Here is a 17,598-nt window from a genome sequence, read left to right as displayed (position 1 = left end):
CATAGGTTTAGAAAAATCATTGCTATGTAATTTCTTCATCTATCAAATCGCCTCCTACTAACAATATGTTTTGACAGCTTGTTGAAAAGACAATATTGAGCCAAAAAAGGATATTGTAGAATATTTTCTGTATTGTTTATATTCTTCTTTTTAGTTTATGTTGGGTATGTCAGATCTGGATTGTGGTATCACAGTAATTGTACTGATGATTAAATGAGGTCTTTTCACTACTGTTTCTGTGATATAGAACCACATGCCTCTTGCCATACCATTAAAATTTCAAACACAGTTTTAGATGTGGGGTTTTTTGTTTCTATTCCTCATACTTAGAGATCAGGCCATTGTCACTAGAGTAACCAGCTTGGACAGCACTGAAATGACTTTGTATATGTTTGAGGCCCTTAATTCCAGGGGTGCTTCTCATACCCTATCTTTGAAGGTTACATATTTATGGGTCTCACCAGCCGCTGTATTCTCAGCATTATTTGGCCCCCATCCTATCATCTCTCTAGTTTTTTCCTCCTCCCATATGTCTACTCAAACGACCTTCCCCAGTGTTCTCAAGTCTCCAATCACAGTCTGTGCCTGGCCACTTGGTATTATCTGCAATATCATTCCATGAGAAGTGAGCCAGTCATCAACAGCTTCAACCTCTGAAGGCCTTCCATGAGAGGTTCAGACTTCTTTCAACAGACATTGAGTGCCTATGATATGCCAGGCATTTTTCTAGATGTTGTTTTATATCCAAAAACAAAAGAGGCCACCCCTGGCATCGTGGTGCTTACATTTTAATCACTGGAGGAACAAAACAAGCAAGAAAAGAAAAAATACATGATGCATTATGTGTTAACTGCACTAAAGAAGAATAAGGTAGAACAAAGGGGGGTATTTTAGGTAAGGTGGTCAAGGAAGGCAATTCTGGCAAATGGAAGTTTGAATAGTAGAGTGAAAATAGTGTGAAAGGAAGCTGGAATAATATGGTTCCAACAGAAGAAACAGTAAAAGCCAAACTCACCAAACAAAAATGCATCACAGAGGAAGGTGGGAAGGGTGAAGATTAGCATGCATGGCCTTGCAATTTGTGTTAAGCAAGTGGTTTGAGCTGGTAGATGACAGTCATTTGCAAATAAGAATCATTATAGGACACATATTTTGGAAAGAGGAAGAGGATAAAGGCTACAGGACTATTTAACTTCAAAGAAGTATATACAACATTAATGTTCTCTAGGGTTCTGACTACAGCCTACTTCTTGTCTGAATGTGCATTTTTCTATATCGTGTTACCTACATCAATGATTTTAATTACTATTTATATCATATAAGTCCCAAATATACTCACCTATCTCCTAGACATTGCTGTAGATTTGTTTGTTTCCTATAATAGTAAGCACTTTAAGGGTAAAGTCAGCCACTTTCCACTTGAATCTCCTGGACTCAAAACCATATTTTACATCTAATTGTGCTCAAAGGCTGTTCCAAACTTGTCAAGGTTTACTTCTACACTACAGTAAAGTGAAACATTAATAGAACATATACCTAAGCTATTTGGGGGCTTAAAAGATAAACTTGTTGAATTGGTCAAAAGAATTGAACAAAAAGAATTTGACAAAATAATCTGTCAAGGACTTTCTAGCTTTGGACTTTCTCTCATTCGTATGACTGATGGTGAAAGATCATCTCGTCATTGGAGAAGATTTAAAAACATTGAGCAGGAAGACACATAGTACAACTTGGCCATGGTTTGTATCCTTACGACACCACACTTATGAGATATCAAAATCTCTTTGTTGAGTAGCATCTTATAAATGAAACACCTTGACATTTTCAAGGACATAGCATTTGGTCTTAGAGGAAAATGAATAAATTTTCTTTATCGAAAGATAGCAGTACATGTTTCACCACATCAGTTTTCTAAAGTCATCCACTGGTCATGGAAAATAAAATTATAAATAAAATAAGAATGACAAGAATGCCACTTTTGTGTTTAGAGTTGGCAGTTCTTATTTGTTAATATCAAACACAATCCACATACTTCCTATCTTGTTGAATATTAAATCAATGAACTGAATAATACTTACCGTTTAGTGACCTGATATAAAATATCAAGCATGTTATGTTTCAATGTGTCTTAAAAACATCCTCATTTATATAAAAGCAGGTGCCATTTCAGTCTTTACATTTTTATTTATACATACATTTATTTAAACTGATAAATAAAAATTGTATGTATTTATGCTATACATGATGTTTTGATATATGACACATCGTGGGATGGCTGAATATGGCTAGTTAACTAATCTGTTATCTCATATACTTATTTTTTATGATGAGAACATTTAAAAATCTACTCTTTTAGCAATTTTCAAGTGTTCAAGAAATTGTTTTCTATAATTGTTTTCTATAATCACCATGTCATACAATAGATCTCCTGAACTGATTCTTCTTCTCTAACTGAAATTTTGTATCTTTTGGCCAATCTCCCCAGTCCCTCACTACCAACATAGGCCCTGGAACCCACCATTTTATTTTACGCTCCTATGAGTTTGACCTTTTTCTGTTTCCAATCTAAGTAAGATCATGCTATTTGTCTTTCTGTGCCTGGCTTTTTTCACTTAGGATAATATCCTCTGGATTCATCCCTGTTGTCACAAAGGGCAGTATTTCCTTCTTTGTTAAGGCCAAATAGTATTCTATTGTGTTCATATGGCCACATTTTCTTTATCTATTCATCCAGTGATGGGCATTTAGGTTGATGCAGTATTTTGGCTAGGTGAATAATGTCTCAATGAACATGAGAGTGTTTGAAATACTGATTTCATTTCCTTTGGATATATACTCATAAAAGTGATTGTTGGATCATATATGAATTCTATTTTTAATTTTTTGAGAAAAACTTATACAGTTGTCCAGAATGGCTGTGCTAACTTACATTCCTACCAACAGTGTGCAAGGGTTCCCTTTTCTCCATATCCCTGCCAACAGTTGTTAGCTCTTGTCTTTTTCATACTAGCAGATATGAGTGACTATACTCATTTACATAAAAGCAGCCCCATTTGGATTTTAATTCCAAATTCCTTATATTCACCATAACTATATATTGCTTTTTATATATTCAGCACTGTTGCAGGGTGAGAGTAGTAGTTGAGGCAGGCCCATGAGGAGATCAGCTGCTTCTCCCCACGGAGCTAAGACCCTAAGATAGGGGTCGCCACAGAGGATAAGGAAATTGATAGACAACAGAGAGAAACAATAGAATACACAGAGACTAAGGTATAGTTTATAGTTATATATATATATACACACACACACACACACACACATATAAAGATCAGATATAACACAGCGGGAGGTTCTTAGGGGACTGGCATATCTCCATCAATGCCAGCAATATGGTTAGATTCATACAGGTTTTTATAATCACAGACATCAATTACCAGTTGTCAGGGTAACATATTTGCATATCATGGAATGCAGTTGCTAGGGGATACAGGTAGTGGGTTAGGGTCAAAAGTCCTCTCAAGGGGCTTCTAATCTATCTAGGTGAACAAACAGGTACAAAGTCTTTCAGGGGCTAACTTCTAGTTTTAAGAAGCAGTTGTCAATTAACAAAGATAAAACAAAAGAGGTATAGTGACTCTATATATCTTTGATTAGTTATGGTGGACTTAAAGGTAGACAGACAAGAGAGAGCAAGAAGCCCATCTCTATAAAACAGGTTCTTTATAACCATGGGGGCGCATCTCTGGGCAAAGTGCACTCATTGTCTCCAGCTCCCATCCTGTGGGCCATATTTGCCTTGTCTTGTCTTTCAAGACACAGGGAAGCTCACAGATTTTGAGATACCAGGAAGCCTTCCTGGAAAACATCCCTACCGGAGATTAGAGAGCTCTCCCATGATAGCAGCCTCTAATAAGTGAACCATTGAGTCCACACATTCCTTCAGGGCAAAACCCTGCAAACTCCTGTTTCTGTCTTTAATATAGTAATATTGGGTTATGCAATAAAATAATGGTCTTATGAGTCACATCTCATTAATTCCTCAATCATATTTTCCCAACACACTGTGACCTCACTGTCTAGAAGAATGTTTAACATCTGTTGTTTGAAAGAATATGGAAAGAAATACAGGAAGGGAGTAATGGATGACCTGACATTTCAGGTGTTCTCACAACGTTTTGATTTTTGAGCATAGTCCCATTACAGCAGTTTGGTTAATATGTCATACATAAGCTCATCAGAAATAAACTCCTTGAAATAAGAAAATATGTCTTCATTCTCTTTGTATCACAATGTTTTAGCACATAGAATGATCAACACATACTTGACAAAGAAGTGAATGAGCTTCTTTACCAGGACTCAATATATCAAATTCCTATTCATTACCTTCATCTTTGTTCTACTGGTTGTCATGTCTCCAAGTTTATGAGAAATTTTGGCAGACAAATTTTTATTAATGACATCATTAGTATTTAATACATTTTGTTCTAGTGTGTATTTACTAGGTTGTTTATTAAATTATATTTGTTTCACATAGTATTTTCCTCAAATTAGCTTACTAAATTTCCTTAAAGTGATCGAATATATTTTCACACACACACAAATACACTCTCACACACACACATATACATACTCCATGTAGTTGGCTCAAAATCAAAATTGAAAAAGATTACTTGATAAAGAAATGGGTGTCAAGCTAACACAGTGCTCTTAAATGTAAAAATCTCTGTAATAAGAGTCTGTATTTCTGGCCGGGCGCGGTGGCTCACGCCTGTAATCCTAGCTCTCTGGGAGGCCGAGGCGGGCGGATTGCTCAAGGTCAGGAGTTCGAAACCAGCCTGAGCAAGAGCGAGACCCCGTCTCTACTATAAATAGAAAGAAACTAATTGGCCAACTAATATATATAGAAAAAAAATTAGCCGGGCACGGTGGCACATGCCTGTAGTCCCAGCTACTCGGGAGGCTGAGGCAGCAGGATTGCTTGAGCCCAGGAGTTTGAGGTTGCTGTGAGCTAGGCTGACGCCACGGCACTCACTCTAGCCTAGGCAGCAAAGCGAGACTCTGTCTCAAAAAAAAAAAAAAAAAAAAAAAAAGAGTCTGTATTTCTTGACCTGAGTCCAACTATATCAATGTACTATCCTCACCCGACTTCTCTGGGTCTTTCTTCCGCTTCTGGTAAAATTAGAGAACATTTTCTCTCTGCTGTTCCTAGTGTCTAGTTACTGGGAAAGCCATACATGGTTAGTGGAAATTTTCCAAACACTAACATATGCTCTACTCCGAGTTTAAAATTACAAATGAATTAGAAACCATAGGTTACCATCTTATTATGGTATGTAACAGAAAGAGAAGGAAAAATATAACAGATAACAAAATGAAACAAAACAAAAAACTAGAATAATGGACCCTATCAGTAAAGCACATATTCGAATTTAAGTAATTCTTTGGAAACATCCTTTTAAAAATCTCTGCTACTAGTTTTGTGTCTTTAAATAGAAATAGCAATTTTAATATACATATTACCCAGTGATCAGTATCGATTCTATTTTTAATCATAATAGTGGCACAGAGTCAGTTGTAATTTTAGTCTCAACTGTGTTATAAAATTAAGACTTTTTTTAATGCTTATCCCTTCCTGTAAAAGCTAATAATTCATTTGGAGAGGTAAGACTGTTTTATTTTTATTTTTATTCATAGGAACTATTGACAATCTATTTGTCAAGTATTTATTTCTTATTAAAACAGAAATAGTATTATAGAACATATTTAATTTATTTTAAATGCTGTTAATTATTTAAATTGACTATAATAAATACTATCTTATAATGTGATAACTCACTACTAAATTTCATTTCTTTTAACTTTTCCCAAAAATATTTAAGTTTGATACCTCATAACAATTTGTTATGGCATATCAATGTGCTAGGGCCTCAGAAATGTCTTCTTACTAATTTTTATATTAAATAGATAAACAATAAGTACACTAAACAACAGAACAAAATTTTGGCCAGAAATAGTACTTTTAAAACATTTAAAGCATCAAAGACATGGAGCTATTAAGAAATACATGCTAATGAAAATAAGGGTTAGTTTCACCTTTTCAGTCATCAGGAAAATGTGAATTAAAACCAGCACGATATACTACTATACTCATGCTAGAATGGCCAAAATCAAAATGACTGAAAAAAAACTCCAATGCTTGTTAGGACGTAGAGCAACAGGGACTCTCATACATTGCTAGTGGAAGTGTAAAATGTTCCCAATGGTACCAGAGAAAACCGTTTAGCAGTTCACGAAAATATTGCATGTGCATCTACTGTATGACCCGGAAACACCATTCCTATGTTTTATCCAAGAAAGAAAAAAGACATCTTCAAAAATCCTTGTATAAGTAACATTATAGCATCTTTAGTCATGACAGTCCCAGACTAGAAACAGCCAGGGTGTCCTTCATTAGGAGACAGATAAGCAAACTGTGTATAGTCATAAGTAGATTACAGAGCAATAATTCCAACGACACAGATAAGTCTCACAAACATTTCACCATGTGTAAAAAGCTAAATGCCACACACTATATGCCATGTTATTACATACTAACGCTGTCCTAAAAGAGGCAAAACTATTGATCAACTCAGATGAGTGGTTGTTACTGGAAGGAGCGGAGGAACTGAGGAAGGGCCAGGGGAAACTTTCTGGGGTGGTGGCCAGGTGACATATTTCTACCTTGGTAACTGAGTGACATATCCACTTAAAATATGTTTTCACCACACCTAACTATACCTCAATTTTTAAAAGTTGTAAGTTAATGAAAAGAATAATTGTTATCAATACAACTGAGGCTTTATTCTCCCCACTCAATTCCATGCCCATCCTTACCTTCTCCAAGGTAGCCACAATTCTGCAATTTGTGGGTATACTTTCCTAGCACTACTATGTACTTGTAGTGCACATGCATATAGCTATTACAATGGATAGTAGATGTGTGGGTTTAAAAGCATTTTTTCTTTTCTGTGCAATGAAATAACATTTTGACTATTTTTAAAATTAGAGGTAGCTGCATGTTTTGAATTTCAACATAAGATCACATTCATAGACTTCTCAAAGTACACCAAAAAGTACACTGTAAATTAAATCTTCTTTTTAGAAAAAAAAAAGTTTCAATATATTCCTCAAGCCATCCTTCACAGCTCACATTAATTTGTTTGTTCCTACCAAAGCCCACTGAAAGCAATTCCATGAAAATTTCTGTGGCAGAGCCAGAACTTTTCAATAGATCCCCAAATTAGTGGAAGTTGCACATAATTTGCATGAATTGGGTGACAAGTATTGCTGATTTTACTTGTTGCATGATAGGGAACTTAGTGGATAGTTAAAAGCTGAGAACATGTACATGATGGATTTGTAGATTGTAGCCTAGCTATCGGATTATTTGTATCTGTTATCCTTAATTGTTTAGTATTTTTTCATATAACCAATATGTTTAGTAACTTTTATGTATGTATAAAATCAATTCATGTAACCAAAACATTTGTACCCCTATAATATCCTGAAATAAAAAAGAAGCATATGAAAGAACAACTTTTATGTACTTCTTAATTGAAGTTCTTTTGATTAATTTATTTGTGTGCCTTAAGCATCATCCAAGTAAGAATTTAGCATCAAAAAAGGCAAAAAGCATAGTAATGGCTAACACAGATAAGGACTCTATGTTTAGTGCACCTTTTAATATTTGCATTAATGCCTTTAAGTATTAATAGTTAAGTATTATTTTACACTATTACACCTTGCATGTCTAACTGGTACCACAAGCTTAGCTTTTTCAAAACTAACTCCTAATGTTTTTCCCCAAACCAGCTCTCCACTCCATCTCTGCCATCTCAGTAAATGCTAACTGCATTATCCAAAGTGATCAAGAAAAAAACCTGCAGTAATTATTAACCTTTCTTTTCTCTGACACCTCACTTCCCCTCTATTAAATTCTCTTTGCTCTAACTTTCAAAGTATATCTAGCATATGAGAATTTTTCACCAACCCCCTGGTCCCATAATCCTGTGTCTGAATTATTGCAATAGCATCCAAATTGGTCTTATTTCTTTCTTTGGCCCCTTTAATTTACTTGTAATCCAGAATTACCTTCCACTTAACCTCAGTTTCCAATCAGTGCATAATTTTTTTCTTGAAGTCCTCCTAACTCAGAAGCCCTGCATTATTGGTCTCTTTTGCCTCTCTAATCTTGCGTCCACCAAATTCACTATTTTCCAACTACATGGACCTATTCAATATTTCTTAAATTTGCCAGGCATACTCATATCTCTTTGCAGATGAGTTCCTGCTGAACTCTCTGCAAGGTTTTATTTCCTATTTCCTTCAAGTTTTTACTCTCCTGCTCAGGTAGGCACCTGGCCATGCTATCTAGCAGTGACCATCTCATCCTGCCAACACCTTCTATCCTATTTTTCTAATTCAATTATCTCCTTAGCATGAATAATTATCAAACCAATCATGTATTACTTTTCACATGTTCAATTCTCTCAGCTCTATGAAAAGCAGTATTTTTTCATTGTTTTTGCTGCTTGTGGTTTTATTCTAGGTGCTTAAAGTAATTCCTGACACATACTAGGCACTCAGGAATTATTCATGGAATAAAGGAAAGAATCTTCATTATATTTTTGATTTTAGCATCTGTTCAAATGTTTTGTTCATAGTATATATAAAAGGTTCAAGAGCACCTCCTAAAGAATTATCATGTTTAATATTTGGGAGATATTTTCACAGACGGGTTTATATTTTAACTGGATCTTCATGATCACATGGATGCATGTAGAGAATGTCAGGGAAGGGCACTCAAACACAGAAAGAACATGGGGTGTATCATGGTATGTTCTGGAAAGCTTGTAAACGAAGCATAAGATGTGTGAAGAAATGGAGGCAGAACTAACATTTTGAATGACCATGAATTCTATGTCAACATAGAACATTACCATAAGAAGCCATAGAAATGTTTTGATTCAGTAAAATTTCCTGTTACATCTATTTTAGAAAGAATACATTTGTGAGAATGTTGTGGAAAATACATCATATAAATAATAAATAAGACATAGGAAGACCTGTCATGAAGCTGGCTGCAATTATCTAAGCAACAGAAGACGAACTTATACAGAAGCAATAGATTGAAGAGCTTAGGTGGAAGAAGTCACAGTATGACTTTTTCCAAGAATGTTGGTGGTGAGCGGAAAGAGGAAATGGGTGATTTGGTTAGTGGGCAGCACAGGGTAAAGAGATGGTATCTATAGAATTAAGGAGAATTGAGGGTATTTTAGGCTAAGCAAAGGAGTGGTGCAAATGAAGCAAGGAAAGCTGTAAAAGGAAAATGTTGTAAGCCTCTAAATCAGTTCTTAGAAGATGAGGAAAGAGCCGATGAGCCCGCATCACACAGGGAAGTAACTCAGAGCAGTGACTGGAGGGTCACAGACATGAGCAAGCCTGGTTGTCTGATTTCCAAATTCTCAGGAATTAAAAGCAATATGCAATTGCTGATAAAAGCAAACAGTATAGATTGTTAAGGTAAATTAAAGAGTTTACTAAATACCTACCAAGTTCCAGCTGAACGAGGCAGATGTGCAAATGTGAAAAGACAAATTTCTTCTCTTCAGGAGAACAACGTTATTTATAGAGGTCCATGTAAAACGAGATGATTACTAGACAGCTAAAATCATGAAATACATGAAAATCAGACATTTAAAAAATGGCTGTTCCATGAGACATAATCCCTTGGGAGAAATAGTTTTCAGCCTGTTAATAGTTGTTAAATATCAAAGGTCATAATTGGTTTTCTTTATTGTTAAAGATACAGCCACACGTGGTAAATTTCACAAAGATTTCTACGCAAAATCGTTAGAAATCTTAACATCTTGTTGCGTAAACAGCACAGTTTCAGCTAACCAGGAGACTTGGTTTTCCGAAATTATCCATCTCCCCATAATTATATCTAGAAATTAGCATTTTTCTCCAGAGATCTCAAATTTGCAGCACTTAGGCAAAATCCAGCTGTACTCGAGTTCTATAGGCAGATACAATATTTTTTAACAGTTTTAATTCATTGACAATATATGGAAATATTTTAAATCAATATTAAAAAAGGGAAGAAGTGGCAACTATGGGGCATATATTTTACATGTTAACATTAACTGGGGCTGGGTATTGAGTTTTCCCTTCAGCTCATGCTTGCATTTTCAGGAAGGCCACAGTCCCCATGATAACTCATTTTATTTAAACATGGGCCTGTTTTAGACATCTATGTCACCTGTGCCTTATATAATGATTGAGGGTCAGTTTAGTAAGAGGACATACCAATTGTTAATGTAAATGCACCCACCATCAGAACATCTAAATATATAAAGCAAATATTAGTAAATCTGAAGGAAGAGATAGACTATACTGCAATACTAGTAAGGGGCCTTAATACTGCACTTTTAGTAATGGATAGATCCTCTCAACAAACAATCAACAAGGAAAGATCAGACTTAAATATACTCTAGACCAAATGGATTGAATAAACATATACAAAACATTACATCCAAAAGCTGCGGCATACACATTCTTCTCAACTGCACATGGAACATTCTTTAGGATAGATCATATGTTAGGCCACAAAACAAATTTTAACAAATTAAAGAATATTTAAATCATATTGAGTATCTCTTCTGACCACAATGATATAGAAGTAGAAATAAATCACAGGAGAAAATTCACAAATACATGGAAATGAAACAATATGCTCCTGAACAACCAATGAGTCAATGAAGAAGTTAAAAGAGAGATTTAAAACTGTCTTGAGACAAATTAAAATGGGGACACAATATTCTAAAACCTGTAAGATACAGCAAAAGCAGTTCTAAGATAAAGTTTATGGCAATAAATGCATACATCTGAAAAGAAGAAAAAACTTAAACTGACAACCTAATGTTGCACCTCAAAAAATTAAAAGTCAGAACTAAGTCCAATGTGGTATAAATACAATGGAATACAATAATACTATTTAGCCATAAAAAAAGGAAGAAAACACCTTCCTTTGTGACAACATGGGTGAACCTGGAGGACATTATGCTAAGTAAAATAAGTCAAGCACAGAAAGACAAATACTGAACAATCTCACTCATGTGGAATCTATAAAAGATGATCTCCTAGAAGTAAAGAGTAGAATGGTGATTACCAGAGGTGAGACTGATTAGGGAGTAAGAGAGTTGGGGACATATTGGTCAAAGGATACATAATTACAGTCACATAAGAGGAATAAGTTCAAGAAATCTATTGTATAGCATGGTGACTATAGTTAATGATGATATATTGTATTTGTGAAAAATGCCAAGAGTATGGATATTAAGTGTTCTTACCACACAAATGATAACTATGTGAGGTCATCCATTTGTTAATTAGCTAGATCTAACCATTTTACAATGTATATATACTTCAAAACATTATGCTATACAAGATAAATACATACAATTTTATATGTTAATTTAAAAAATAAATTTGGAGTGGTGGCTCATGTCTGTAATTCTAGCACTCTGGGAAGCCAAGGCAGGTAGATCGCTCAAGGTTAGGAGTTCGAAACCAGCCTGAGCAAGAGCAAGACCCTGTCTCTACTAAAAATAGAAAAAGTTAGCCGGGCTTGGTGACATGTGCCGGTAGTCTCAGCTACTTGGGAGGCTGAGGCTGGAAGATCCCTTGAGCCCTGGAGTTTGAGGTTGCTGTGAGGTAGGCTGATACCACAGCACTCTAGCGCAGACAACAGAGCAAGACTGTCTCAAAAAAAAATTTTTTTTTAAAGATATTGCCGATCTAGATATTTTATAACAATTTTCCAGCAGAAAGTAGGCAAAGTCTGTTAATAAAAATATATTATTACAACAGAAAAGAATGAGATACTTATTCTGATCCACACAATTTTTACAAACTGGACTACAGATAATCATCATACATAATAACATTCTCATTTCCTGTTATCATGTTCTAAATCAATCTGAGTGGAAGCACTCCTTGGAATATGTGGTACAAAAACGGATGGAAAAATAATTTCTAATCATATGAATTCTTAGAATTCAAATACCTTTTAGGTGTTTTAAACCACAAAATTACCATATCACGGAGGAAACATGGTTTAAATAGCTCTGCAAAACTCATCTCAGGTCTCCCTCTGCCTGGAATCCTTACCTTCCATTTAGGAAACAAGGTAATATTTTCATTTATCCCTTTGTTATTCTACATGCCTGATAATATTGTAAAACCTAATAATAATCTGAAAAACAATTTTTAAATAAACTAATGCCACTATACCTTAAGATGCTTAGAGAAATCATTTTATAAGTAACGTAAGTTACTGATTTATCTCTTTATGAGTGCTTCTAGGTAGAATTAATATATAGACACTCAAAACCATTTCTTAAACTGCTCTAGCTCATAATGCCAGTCTTATTTTAAGGGCAAGGTCTGTTCATGTCCCAATTTCTTTCATCCATGAAAAATAAAATGTCTAATGAAAATTGACAAACACCCATATATAAGAGACAATAATATAATTATCTTATTTTAAAATATTTTCATGAAATGCTTTAAAGGTGAATATTATATACATAAATATCATTTTATCCTATAAAAGTAAAGAAACATATCTGATATATTTGATTGGAGTTATTTTAGTAGCATAAAAAATTAATAACAGCCGGCCGCGGTGGCTCACGCCTGTAATCCTAGCTCTTGGGAGGCCGAGGCGGGCGGATTGCTCAAGGTCAGGAGTTCAAAACCAGCCTGAGCAAGAGCAAGACCCCGTCTCTACTGAAAATAGAAAGAAATTAATTGGCCAACTGATATATATATATAAAAAATTAGCCGGGCATGGTGGTGCATGCCTGTAGTCCCAGCTACTCGGGAGGCTGAGGCAGAAGGATCGCTCGAGCCCAGGAGTTTGAGGTTGCTGTGAGCTAGGCTGACGCCACGGCACTCACTCTAGCCTGGACAACAAAGCGAGACTCTGTCTCAAAAAAAAAAAAAAAAAAAAAAAATTAATAACAAACTTAGGTGACTCAAATCTCTGTATAAGGCAGAAAAATTCCAGTGTGTACACATTCTTTAGATTTACATAGGTATGTGCCACTGAAATATTTAATACTGTTTGCATAAAAAACATTTTGTTTAAAAATAATTAATATCTGTAGGATATAAAGAGCAAGATATTGTTTTATACATATATACACACACATTGGGATAACTTTTTTATGTGGAATGTTTTAATACTTTCAATTAATTTGATTTTGTATAATCAAAAGGTGAATAATACAAACAGTTTATATGTGGGAATTTGAAACACGGAATTCACTAAGCTTTCTTTTTCTGGGTGATTTTATTGTAGATGGTCTATTTTTTCTGCAGAAAATATGAGTTATAAGCAAAAGGATTTCCAAGAGCAATGAGATTAGATATTATTGAGATTTTTAAGTCTAACAGGTTTTCCCCCCTTCTAGTGCCATTCACAGTCTTCAATATGTTAATTTTCATTTTTCTTATTTTTTTTAAATTTCAGAATATTATAGGGGTGCAAACATTTTGGTTACATAAGTTACTTTTGAACCATATGAGTCAAAGTTATCCCCCAGATAGTGTGCATTGTGCCCATTAGGTGTGAATTTACTCATCTACTCCTCCCCCTCCCACCTGCTTGATTTCCAATAAATGTTATTTCCATATGTGGATATAAGTATTGATCAATTAGTACCAATTTGATGGTGAGTACCTGTGGTGTTAGTTTTTCCATTCTTGTGATACTTCACTTAGAAGAATGGTCTCCAGTTCCATCCAGGTTAATACAAAAGGCAATAATTCACCATTTTTTATGGCTGAGTAGTACTCCATAGAATACATATACCACATTTTTTTCAGTTTTTTGTTTAGCCGTAGGAAAAGCTGAGTTGATATGTGTTCAGAAAGCTTTGTGGACTTGTATGTATTATAGTATTAGAGATTGATTTATCTCAAAGGGATCTTAGAAATCACGTAGAGTCTTTCACCAGCCAGACGTCTGCAATGAGGAGCAGTGGTGTTCAGGGGCTCGCTCAAGCCTCAGCGGCCAGTCCCAGGTTGAGACGAGATTGGCAGGACACCCAATGTTCAGCAGACTGTTATTTTACCTGCGACTTCTGCTATCATGGAGCCTCACAGCACGTTTGGCTCACTTCAAAACTGACTTACAAAAGAGTCCCTGTTTTGTTTTGCATTTCTAATCACTGTTATCCACAAAGTTGAAGAAGAGTTGTAAATAATATGGCCTAATACATCATACCTGTTATATGTATCACTGTACCTTCCTGTCTAGAATACTGCCTTGAATAAGTGAGTAAATTAATAACGAAATCGACCAATTCTACATGGGACAAATAATCCTATGCATTTACTATTCCTGAAAGGACCTTCCACATTTCAGAAACCAAGATTTTACAGTATGTTCTACTAATAAAGTTCTCCTTTTACCGAACTTGTCATACTCATACTCATGTGTTTCTCAGATGAATCTGTTTTCATTTCTATTTCCCCATTATCTGGGATGATAAATTAACATATAATTAATGAGGAAATATGAGATTTTAAAGAGAATAGAACTATTATTGATTTGCTACATTTCTATTTTACAGGACCCAGTAAACATGAAGGTCTTCATCTTTGCCTGTCTTTTGGCTGTTGCTCTTGCAAAGCATGTAAGTATAATGAGACATTTATGAACATCTATTCTTATTAAAAAAGAGTCAATCTTTTATGTAGATGATGACAGGGGTGGTCAACAAGGAATAGAGATTGTGTGATCTTTTAAACCTACTATCAAAGACAGCATTGACTCTGCCTTATACAAGATATGAAGGTGGACACACTTTTTATGAAGTATTCTTCTTGTAGGTCTGGGGAGATTTTTAGTCATGGGTTAAAAGGTTTACACTTCCTTCTCTGTTTGCATTTACCAGAAAACTATTTTCACTTTCCTGGCATATACCTTTGAAAGCACAGGAGAATCATTGAGGAAGAATAATGGATAATGGTACTTAAACTCAAAACCACTGCTATTTGCTTAAAGTGATAGAAAGATATTTATGGTTATTGGCTGGGTGGGGTGGCTTTATGCTGATAATCTCAGATAATCCCTGCACTTTGGGAGGCAAAGCTGGAGGATAGCTTGAGGCCAGGATTTCAAGACAGCCTGGGCAGCAACATAGAGAGACCCAAAAAAGGAAAAAAGAAGATAGTTATGTTTATAGATTCAGTAATGAATTTTTAAAAAAAATGTATATTGATAATTTTAGACTTGGACATAGCTGGACATTGAGAAAATTCCTTTGTTAACTGAAATAAAAGGTGATCTGAAAGCCAAAAAAAGAAAAAAGAAAAAGAAAATGAAAGCCACAGATAAAATGTAGCTTCCAAAACCATTTCTCAAACACGTGACAAAGTTTCACCATTCTTGATTACAGTAGCTCGGAGTCTAGGATAATTAGACAGGAAACAAGGGTAACTTTATAGATTAGTTCCTAAATAATCTAATGCAAAACAATGCCTTAACTTCTCAAAGTATCATATTCTTCTAGGGAGAATATATTCATATATTCATATCACAAAATGATAAGAATGCCACAAGACCTTTTGTGTGAAGTACTTTGAAAACACACACACATAATCTACTCATGTTGTCAAGAGTAACTCAAACATTTTTTTCTTACCCTATATCTGGCATTCTCTCTCCTTCCCCCATACCTAATATCTCACTCCTCATAAGTATACCATTTCTTTAGGGTGATCAGAGTTCTTTTCTTCCTCTGTGTCTTCATATCTCACATATAAATCGTGACAAGTTTTGTTATTTATAAAATTTAGAGCCAATTCAAGAATAGGTAAGAATTGCAGTTAGGTAAATAGAAAATGATAATAATACTAATAATATGGTAATCAATCTCACACCATCTTGTTTCTTCTCTTCATGGTCTGTTAGTCTTAATCACCTTTTTCCCTTTCTCGCTAATCAGTCATTGTCCTCGATCTTTCCTTTAAATAAAATAATTTAATTTAACTAAAAATATAGTGGCTTCCGGCCGGGCGCGGTGGCTCACGCCTGTAATCCTAGCTCTTGGGAGGCCGAGGCGGGCGGATTGCTCAAGGTCAGGAGTTCAAAACCAGCCTGAGCAAGAGCAAGACCCCGTCTCTACTATAAATAGAAAGAAATTAATTGGCCAACTGATATATATATAAAAAATTAGCCGGGCATGGTGGCGCATGCCTGTAGTCCCAGCTACTCGGGAGGCTGAGGCAGAAGGATCGCTCAAGCCCAGGAGTTTGAGGTTGCTGTGAGCTAGGCTGACGCCACGGCACTCACTCTAGCCTGGACAACAAAGCGAGACTCTGTCTCAAAAAAAAAAAAAAAAAAAAAATATAGTGGCTTCACTAGCAAGTGACAGATCATGGATATTAAAAGCTACTTTTGCAACAATCAATTGTAAAGGTAAGTGTAAAGTTGAGTTTGTATAATAGTTATTTATATTGAGAAAATTAATTTTCAACTTTTTCTGCCACTTGATAAAAGTACTTGCTCAATATTTTTAATTCTAACAATTACTATAAGCTAAATAAAATATAAAATCATGGTCTTAAAACATTTTAAGATCCTATAGCACATCTGTGCAGATCTTGGATCATATTTTGAACTGTGACAAGATTAATACATAAAAAACAAAACCCAACAACTTTCTAAAAGAAAATACATGTATATTAAGCCATAATAAGAACTTATTTGACATATAAAATGATTTGCTTATTAACAGTATAGGAAGCCAAGAGAATTTTGCAAAGTAACTTTAAAGGTTCCCCGAAACGGTTGTCTAAAATTCCCTTGCCACCAAAAAACAGAACAAAATAAACAAAACAGAAAAACAATCCAACATTTTAAATAAGAAATAAAAGTGAAACTTGTATTTGTTTTTGATTTTCATATAGCATAAGGAGAATCACTCCTCCAGTGAGGTAAGACACTTTAATTCTTCCACTTAGTAAACTCGTAATATGCCCTAAACTAAGTCTTTATATATGTGTATGCATATATATGTGTGATGTTTTTCATCTCTTCAAAAAAGAAGAAAAAATCAAATTAGAAATTGTGTAGAGGAAATAGAAAATCTTTTTTTTTTTCATTGTGGTTAATATTTGAGAAAGCTTTTGTTTCAGTTATTCATGATCCAAAGCACAATATAGAATCTGGTAGCTGTCTGCCATATGATAAATGAGTTCCATAGAGAATAAAACTTTGGTCAACTTTGTTCTGTAATTCAGGAAAAGATTGAATATATTAACTTTCCACTGGATGATGGGTATAGATAGATACCTTATAGCTAGTACAAATATAATTTAGGCAAATAATTAATGTATTTTTCCATTTTCTAGGAATCCATCAACATCTCCCAGGAAGTAAGTTCCAACTTCTTCAATTAAATATATTTTAACATTTTTCATTAATCAAGGTTATAAAATAAATTTATTTATTTTTTAGAAATTTAAGCAGTACAGCAATGTGGT

The sequence above is a fragment of the Microcebus murinus genome, chromosome 26 (assembly GCF_040939455.1).
Source record: "Microcebus murinus isolate Inina chromosome 26, M.murinus_Inina_mat1.0, whole genome shotgun sequence".
Classification (NCBI taxonomy): Eukaryota; Metazoa; Chordata; class Mammalia; order Primates; family Cheirogaleidae; genus Microcebus; species Microcebus murinus.
The sequence above is the reverse complement of the archived record's forward strand: the minus strand, read 5'-3'. Positions refer to the sequence as shown.